Here is a 9,863-nt window from a genome sequence, read left to right as displayed (position 1 = left end):
GTTTTTTCTGTAATTTGGCTGTGATTCCGGCGTAGAGGGTGTGGTGTCTCTGACTCTGGGTTCTCCCATCGAGGAACGAGATGATCCAGTCCAAGGCTTTTCCTTGTATGCCGATGTTGCTGAGTCTTTGTATGAGGGTGCTATGACCGACTGTGTCGAAGGCGGCAGAGAGGTCTAGTAGGATGAGGGCAACTGTTTCTCCGTTGTCCAGTAGTGTTCGGATGTCGTCTGTCGCTGCAATGAGGGCGGTTTCGATGCTGTTTGGCTCGAAAGTCGGACTGAGAGGTGTCGGGAGTTGTTGGATTCAAGGAAGGTGGCGAGCTGGCTATTGACAGCTTGCTCAATGACTTTGTCAAGGAATGGGAGGAGGGAGATGGGGCGTAGCAGATTAAGTGCAGAGATGGCCGACTTCGGCTGCACCTTCAGACGCCTGCCAGTACCTTGATGCACCCACCATAATCAGCAAGCAGGGACAGGAAATTAAGACATCCCTAGGAGGGAAAGGCGGCGTATTTTGGTCCTGCGAACACTGCCTGGAGGCAGCTATGCACAGTACCCACGTGGGGAAGGGGGTCTGTTTGGTACAGCAGTGGATGGTTCCTCCAAAGGTAGTGTTTTTGCTGCACAGCAACCAAGCCACAGCACTTTAGCAGGGTAGCAGAGGCAACGCTTCTGTTTGTGTAGAAACGTAACTCCAAGAGATGGCCATAACAAGTGACTAGCACACCCTGCTAACACCACACCTGTAGAGGTAAAATCTAAGGATTTTGCTAAGAATGAGATCTCGCCTGACAATTTGGATGCTCTATCTGACCAAACATAACAAAGGCATCAACACTACGTATGTTCTGTGCCGCAGTGGCAGGCATGCTCCGAAAGGTGGTCAAATGGTACCATGATCCTCAAGGAGTCTGGTACATCTTGGCCTAGAATAGGTACATAAAAATAAAAATTCCAAATCCTGCTACATGTGGTTGGTGGCACCTTTAGGAAGGAACTGATTGAATTCAATCGACCTCATGGATGTGTACCTGCGGAAAAGCTGGAAAATCTGAATTTGTGATATGCAATGTCCAATACCAAATGTACAGCACTGTGGGGAGGGTAAGGAGCATGGTAATGCCTGTTGCGTTTTCACAAAGTGCCTGGCTACCACAGCAGCACATCTGAGGAAGGGGAGGCTCTCGTTTACCCTCTACTTGTATGAGGTAAGCAGCACTGCGATATAGGCAGTGCTTAACCTTTTGATTCTGTGGAGACCTTTTCCTTTACTAGAAAGGAAAGAAGCCAACTTTGTGGCAACTCTGCATTCAAAAGGGGAAAGACTTTCCAGTCGGGGTGGGGGGGGGGGGGACCTCTAGCAGCCATGGTGTTAAACGCAAGTTTCTTTATGGGTAGCTTACTCAGTAGTTGTACAGAAAGTCTTAGTTATGACTTGATGTACAAAAAAGCAATGTATTGTGCTGTTTTGTCCAGTGCTGGTAAGAAGTAGCAAAATGTGTAACCCCTTCTGTGCTCATGATGAACCATTCTGCCAGGGGCACTCATGCAGAGTTCCCTCTGCTGTAACCAGCAGAGGGATTTCCTTTTTCTTCCCTGGTAAGTGGGGAAGCCCCCCACCCGGCTCCAGAGGTGATTTTAGTTTTTGCTATGACTATTGTACGATAATGTAATTGCAACAAACACAAAACAAACTTGGATTCACTGTGCCCGTGTAGCTATCCTGGTCCCCTGAGCACCAAAACACATGGGAATCTCACCTCTCCAATGGCACCCTTCCCTAGTGGATCTCTGACTGGGGATCACCCCAGGAGAGTGTTCCCAAGCAAGGATCCAGCCACTAGGCTCCAAGAGGGGGGTGTGGCCCTTTAGACAGGGTCTTTGCTCCCCATTAAACTATGGCAACAGCCCCCCCTCCCCCCCCCCCCCGGGGTTGCAGAAAGCACCCTAGACACCTAGGGATTGTTTTATAGGTCTAGGTGGGTTTTGCCCAGAAAAGGTATGCAGTGCCCCCCCCCCGAGGCAGATGGGGGCCATAGCCCCTGATCTGGGTAGAAAGTTCACTAGGCTCCAGGGTTTTTTTTTTTGGTACATTGAGGTGCGGGCGGCCCAGAACTGGCATGTCATTTTCCACCCCAAAATTTCTTTCAGTATTTCTGCCCCTCTTATAAGGCAGATAAGGGGGTTAAGCCCACAAGGCACTAAGGCACCTGATCTGCCCCTCCCCGGCGGCAAAGCTCACTAAGCACTGACCTCTTTTTCACAATGCTTGGCTATGGATTTTGGGCCCTAGCTCAGCTGGTACCTAGGGAAACCTAGCAAACTTGTACATTTTTGAAAACTAGGCACCGAGGTGACCCGCAAGGGCCCAAAACTTATTGTGGAGACCAAAAAAAATCACAACGCCGTGGTTTTGGAAGGGGTCACCTGGGTTTTTGGCCTCTGATTTGGCAGTCGTCTAGGGAAATGTACCAAACCCACAAGTCTGAAAACGACACCCTCGGCAGTAGTGAGATATGGATCCCCCAATAATTTCCTACCCAGAATCTTTTGCAAACCTCGCATTTAGCTGAAATTACTTTTCCCACTTATGTGAGATCAACGTGGCATGCCCATTGAAAGAATGGATAAGGAAATTTGCATTCACCTTTCCACCAATTCTCTGGTAATGGGTTCAAGCAACCAAAGGTGCCCCTTGTTGCACCACAGTGGGTGAGCACCATAGTTCTCAAGTCTGGTCGAGCTACATAACAGATGTGAGGCAGCAACCTACATTATGTAGCATTCTAACCACGCATGGGGCAAATTTCTTTTTTACACACAGTCGAAGACTCCCCATGGCACCAGGACTCCTAGGAAAATAAAATCTTTTAGCTTACAACTATCCAAAAGAACAGTGGGAGTGCTCCAGGATGCTAGAACTCATGAAAGTACTACTACGGTTTAATAAGTGGTGCTCCATGAACAGGGTTGCTAACTACAGCAAACACCACTACACCTGAGATACCTTGTACATTTCTGCCTGAGGAACTCTATCACCATGCTGCAGGTATGCTGCCATCGTAGCATATATGGGTGGGGGGTTTAAAGGAAGACATTTCTTCCAAACACCAGTGGTTAAAAGATTCTGAAAGGGACAACTGGAATTGCACCGCTTGCAACAGTGTACATTCCCACATGAACCGTAAAGTAATACACGGTTTAAGCTGTCTTTTTGAGCCAATGCACCATGCTGGACTACAATCAGTAACTTAATAGGCTGCCATCCTAGTAATGATAATGTAAATACGCAGTGTGAGAAGCTACAGGCAAGAAGTGCAGGAGCCATACAACTACATTTACAGTGACTGACCTAACAAAATCCCTATCCAAGCTTGTATTCCACTTTTGTGTTAACCAAACCGTGCAACCCCGAGGGTTCTTACAGCATCCAAGATTGTGACCGAACATGTCGTACTCGCACTGTATGTTAGAAGAGCAGTGATGTATTACATACGGGAACTAAAGAGGTTAGAAAGATCTATCAGTTTTTATCTTTTGCCTCAGCACCTGAGGGGGTTACTAGTGATAAAGGGAGTTATTACAAGATGGCTAGTCCAGACAATACAAAGATGGCACACAGCAGCAGGAGTGATGCTTGTAAAAAGGCCAAAAGTGCCCTCGATGAGAATTGTGAAGCACTCGCCGCCAATGAAATCTGCGCAGCTGCTACATGGTAATTGACACCTTCTAATATTACCATTGCTATCAAGGCAAACCAGGCAGCAGGTGGGAAAGTATTTCAACACCTGGGGCTGTATTATACATACGGTGCATTATCCAGGTTCGCACAATATTACAAAATGTGCTGCCCACAGGGCAGCCACTGACTCCCGCTGTCCAGCGGTGGGCCAGGGGGACAGGTCAAACCTGCTCTGTGTAAACTGCCTACATGTTTAAGAGAAGGGAGAGATTTGCAGGGGATGTCCATGGGACCCCCCCTTTCTCCCCTGCAGAGGCCTTAACTGCCGGGCCAACCTCCTACCCCTCTCCATGCACCTCTCCCACAGTGCTGAACCCTTATTAGGGGCAATATGCTGTTATGACTCCATATTTTTCCCCACATAAGCTATCCATGCCAAATAGGCACCCCTTTTTTTCCCTGGGGGATTCTAAAGGTAGCCACGCTTTTTGATTCCCGAGGGGGATCAAGAAAATAGGCAAACTAGTACAATTTTAACCTTTCTGAGAAATGACTGCGCTGGATAGGTTTTTTTTTCTTAATTGCATCCAGTGGTTTGCTTTGGTCACCATCTTACCAGCTAGTGGGAACATGCTGAGCTGAATCAAAAATCCTAATTTTGAACCCCACTTTTGGTATTTTTCAAAGAAGGTAGCCAGTTTTCCTATTTTTATGCGCTTATTCTTCATCCAGTTTGTGGTGGAAACCAGTGTGAAACCTATGGATGATTGCTGCAGGAAAGCTATAGATTTCGGAAGTCAAAATTCTGAAAACAGCTAAGGGTCATATGTATAGATCCCTCAAGATTTTCCCTAGGAAAAGAACTTGCAATAAAAATATATTGAAAAGAAAAACATTTGTGACGTTTTCTTCTGTAACATTTTGTCATGGTGGCAAATATACAAAGCAATATATGTCCGCTAGACCCTTCTGGTTGCGGGATATATATGGCTTGTAAGTTCTCCAAGAAGCCAAGGTATCCAGAGCCAACAACTTAGCTGCACCACACAATAGTTTTCATTGAGTACAGAGTATATACACCAAGTCATATGGTGAAATATGTGGAGTGAAAATGAGTATCCAGGAAACCTATTTATTTCTGAAATGGTATTTGTAAATCTCAAATTGTGGGTACCTGCACTAGCTTATGATTTTAGAGGATATTTTTCCAAATTTTTCTTGTACACGGACATATGTTTGAAAGACGCAAATGCAGTGGAATCCAGGAAGCCGAATAGGTGACACCGCAAGGTGACCGTCTGGTGACAGTGCGCTCTATAAGTACCATGGCATTTACGGCAATAAATAGGGTGGAAGAGGAGAGTGAACCTATCACTGACCGGTCTACCAAGGAGCACAATGGGTCAGTGGAAGTTGTGATCCTCTCCCCTACACAGCCCAGAACCACAGAGCTATTGTCACAAGTGGTTGGGATGGTTTGCCCCACTGTTCTCTCTGATCCCAGGTGTTACTGGGAAGCACAAGATTTACGACTTACCTGGTCAAGGGCAGCCTCAAAGATGAGGTCTCTAAGAAGTTGGCGTTGGAGGTGATTGAGCCTTCTGACAGTCCATGGGCCAGCCCAGTGTTCTTGGTCCCAAAGGCTGCTGCACCTGGTGCAACTCCAGAACTGCAGTTTTGCATGGACTCCCGTGGGCTCAATGCCCTCTCCAGGACTGGCGCGCAGCCCATCCCCAGAGGTAATGAGCTTGTTGATCGATTAGGAGCTGCCAAGTTCCTCAGCACGTTTGATTTAACGCCTGGGTAGTGGCAGATCGCCTTAACCGATGGGGCCAAGGAGAGGTCTGCATTCTCAACCCCAGAAGGACGTTACCAGTTCCGGGTGAAGCCCTTTGGGTTGAAGAATGCCCCTGCCAACATTCAGAGGTTGGTCAACCAGGTGTTGGCTGGACTGGAGGATTTCAGTGCCACCTCCCACCCTGTATGACTTTGCAGAGATCGGTTCCAGCTGGGAAGAGCACTTGCAACACCTCTGAAGTGTTAAGGGCTCTGCAGAGGGCAGGCCTCACGATCAAGGCCAGCAAGTGACAGATCGGGCAGGGTTCTGTGGTGTACTTAGGACACCAGGTAGGGAGCGGCCAGGTGGTGCCCCTACAACCCAAGATGGACATCATTCTGGCTAGGGAGCCCCCAAGACCGAGGTCCCCTTTAACAGAGCTGACTTCCTGGAAACAGCCCAAGAATGTGATCTGGACCGAATCCTGCCAGAAGGCTTTTGAAACCCTGAAGGCTGCCATGTGCATGGCACTTGTGCACAAGGCACCTGACTTCTCCAAGCAATTAGTCGTGCAGACAAGCTTCAGAGCATGTAGTGGGAGCTGTGCTCTCACAGGGGGGGGGGGGGGGGGGGGCGTCACGAGGTAGGTGACTCCTCCCTTGGACAATACTGCGCATGGTCATCGACTCCATCCGCAGATTGTTTTTTTCCGCCACTGGGTTCGGATGAAAGTTTTCCGCTCTGGCTAGAAAACTTTTTCTGCAATTTCGAAGCGTGAAACTTTATTTAAACATTTTTGACAACGAATAGTTTTTTTCGACATCACCAGCTACATTCCGGTGCGTCGACGCAGGCCGTTGGGCCTATCGGTGCCGTACGGCCTATGCCTCATGGACAGAACTCCATTTAAGAGATGCCCGGTATGTTGAGCAAAATTCCCTCGTAGCAACCTTCACGAGGTTTGCAACCTCTGTCTATTGCCGGACACGACAAGTCGACCTGTGCATCCTTCTGATCGAAGGCCATTCGGGATCAGAGGGCCCGTCGACACAAGAGGAGATCAGTGCCAGCACCGGAGGCCATCTTTAAGGAGGAGATCGTCGTAGAGGACGTCTCCGAGGACGAGGCTCCATTCGTCGCTGAGGAAGACTCCTGATCTCCAGATCATTTCGGGGGCAGAGGACTCCGACAACTCGATTCCATCTCGGCAGCCCGTGAGTACTTTTGCTTCTGCACAACATAACTACCCAAGCTGCCAAAGGCAGCGGTCGGCACTCCGCCCATGGGGCCCAGTCGAGACCAAGATCTACCCTCAAACGCCCCGCCTTCGGGCTCGGCTCAGAGGAAAAAGACTACGCCTTCCGGTTCCTTGGCACCGACGAAACCACATGTGCCAATTCCACCTCCTCCATTGGCACCGAAACATCCTTCGACACTGAAGCCAAATCTCCCTTTGGTGCTCAAAGACAAGGATCCTTCGGCACCCAAACCAAAAGACACATCGGTGCCGAAGCCAAAAACTGTTCCGTACCCGAAAGCTTTGACTCCGAAACCTTCTGGTTCCAAAAATAAAGACGGAAAACAAGAATCCGGTGCCGCAGGGCCAACGAGACCCGTCTCCACGCCGAAATCTCCAAACATTGGTACCAAAGACTCCAAGGCCTGATACAGACAAGCCTACCAAGCTGAAACCACCTTTGGCACCGAAGAATTTGCCACAGGACTCCACAACTCCTAAGGCAAAAAACACAAAACTACCTCTATCGGCACCGAAAAATCGACGCCGAAGAAGGCTGTAGAGGAGGAAGAACTGTTCAGACCAGATCCTAAACAAAGAAAGGTCCATATTAACCAAAAAACTGGACATGTGGAAGCAATTCCTTACAAGAGACCAGCAGACACACCACTTTTACCTGTGGTTCCTGCCAAGAAAAAGGATTGTGCAACATCTCCAATGCACCCTTACTCTCCTTCACCTTCTTCCTCTTCTATCTCTCCTGTTCAATCGCCTGCATCATCACACCGACGAGCAGTATGATCTAGTTGGGGGGAATTACGTACCAGAGCCACATGCTTATCCCTTAGATGAGGATGTCAATCCAGAATATCCTAAGGGTGACGACATATATGGTTTTCCACCACCCAGTGTGCCAGATATTCCTGATCCTAAGTACTACCCAACAAAACCTTCCCCTCCAGAAGATAGTATTGGGTTTAATCATCTATTAAATAGAGCTGCCCTTTACCATGAGGTTCCAAGGCACTCTGATGCTATTGATGAGGATTTATTACTGGATACATTTGAGCAGTCACAAAGGTCCACGCAAATACTACCCATGATCAAAGGAGTCATTAAACATGCTCCAGAAATATTAAAAGACCTGGTACGATGTAGGGTGCTAAATCCAAGAATAGAAAAAAAGTATAGACCAGCACAATCTGATCCAGTCTATATTAAGGGACATCTGCCACTAGACTCTTTGCTAGTGTCTAATGCATGTAAAGGAGCCAATTCCCAGACTTCTGGTGACACGCCCCCGCCTGACAAAGAATCTAAAGTTATTGATGCGTAAGGGAAACTGATTGCTGCGCAAGCCACAAACATATGGCGCATAGCAAACATACAAGGCTTACTCTCACGCTATGTCAGAGCCCACTATGACCAATTAGAACAAGCATTTACAATGCAATGGTTTTGCCTTTGTTAAAGTTAGAGCTATTGGCATTGCTCTTGACATTATTTTTATTTATGTTTTTTTTTAACATAAATAAATGGCATTGTCATTTACAACGCCACTAGCTTTATCTCTCGCAAATGACACACAAACACCCACAGAGATCTCCCCCAAACACACACAGAGCCCCCCCACACAGCCACACAAAGCCCCCTCACACACAGCCACACAAAGCCCCCTCACACACAGCCACACAAAGCCCCCCACACACACCCACACTGAGCCCCCCACACACCTTCTGGCCCATTATCTTTTCTCCTCATTAAATAACTGCCACGCCCCTTTCTTTGTTCTGAAAATGTGCCTACATGTAAGAGTGCAAGAGGCTAAAATGTGAATGCACTTGTGTTTAAGAGACCCATGGAACTTCAGTTCTAATTGATATCCTGATGCCGGTAAGCAGAAATGTCAGCAATAGATGTTGGCATTCTTTACATGTATTTCACTTGTCGCCGTAAAGCTCTACTTTCGCCTCTATTATAATGTTTCACCTTGAAAACACAGTGGCACTCTTCAAGTTGGTGGCACCCAGTAGAACACAGGAGCAAGGACTTCACACTACCTAAAATACATGGACGAGCTACAAATGATCACGTTCGCTGTCCCATGATAGCTACAGCACAACAGCGAAATAAATGGCATTGTCATTTACAATGCCAATAGCTTAATCTCTCGCATGCCACCCACATACACCCACACAGAGCCCCTCCACACAGAGTTCCCACCCACAGACACAGGGCCCCCCACACACAGCTCCCCACAAAGCCACACAGAGCCCCCCCACACAGAGCCCCCACACACACTGCGAGCCCCCACACACCCACACAGCCCTCCACACACCCACACAGAGCCCCCCACACAGAGCCCTCCCACACACCCACACAGAGCCCCCCCACACACCCACACAGAACCCCTCACACAGCCCTCCACACACCCACACAGAGCCCCCCACACACCCAAACAGAGCCCCCCCACACACTGCGAGCCCCCTCCAGGCAAAACCTAAAAAATGCAAGTCCCAAATATTCATGGATTTACCACAAACATAGCACCTTTACGCAGGACCAGAAGCAATTACACCATGAGGCATTTAAAAGTTTCAGTACATTAGTTATTCAGTTGCCATGAAATAATGCTTTAGGCCCTGGAACACCAATGGTAAACACACGTAGCCGCCTGTCTCAGTCCCTGTGTTTTTATCTATTTATTTATGCAACTTTATATAGCGCGGACTTTACCCGATGGTGTCAGAGCGCTTCACAGAAGTACCAATAATGAAATGAATGTGTGGTGACTTGTGGTGACATCGGGTTGCATCACTAGCCTGTGACATACGAGAAGGTCGTGTTTTTCAGCTGGCAAATGACGGAAGTAGAGTGCCCCATAGGGTCTGCTTCAGTGTTCATTGTTGGCTTTACCGGGGAATGCCCTGACACTCTTCAAGCACTGCTCTTCATGCACACTCTCGTCCTTCAATTCCCTCCCCTAGTACTCTTCCCACACGGTCTCCTCCTCTTACACTACACTCTTCCCACCCGTCCCTCGCCCTTCGTCTGTTGTGAAGAAGATTGTCTATTGAGCAAGTGCTTGCTTGACTGTTTGTTTTTTTTGCTTTTAATTCGAGTAGCCTTTTTTCGCATTCAGTTGGGCCAGACTAGAAGTGATTTTG

The sequence above is a fragment of the Lissotriton vulgaris genome, chromosome 7, assembly GCF_964263255.1.
Source record: "Lissotriton vulgaris chromosome 7, aLisVul1.2, whole genome shotgun sequence".
NCBI lineage: Eukaryota > Metazoa > Chordata > Amphibia > Caudata > Salamandridae > Lissotriton > Lissotriton vulgaris.
Note: the sequence above shows the minus strand (reverse complement) of the source record.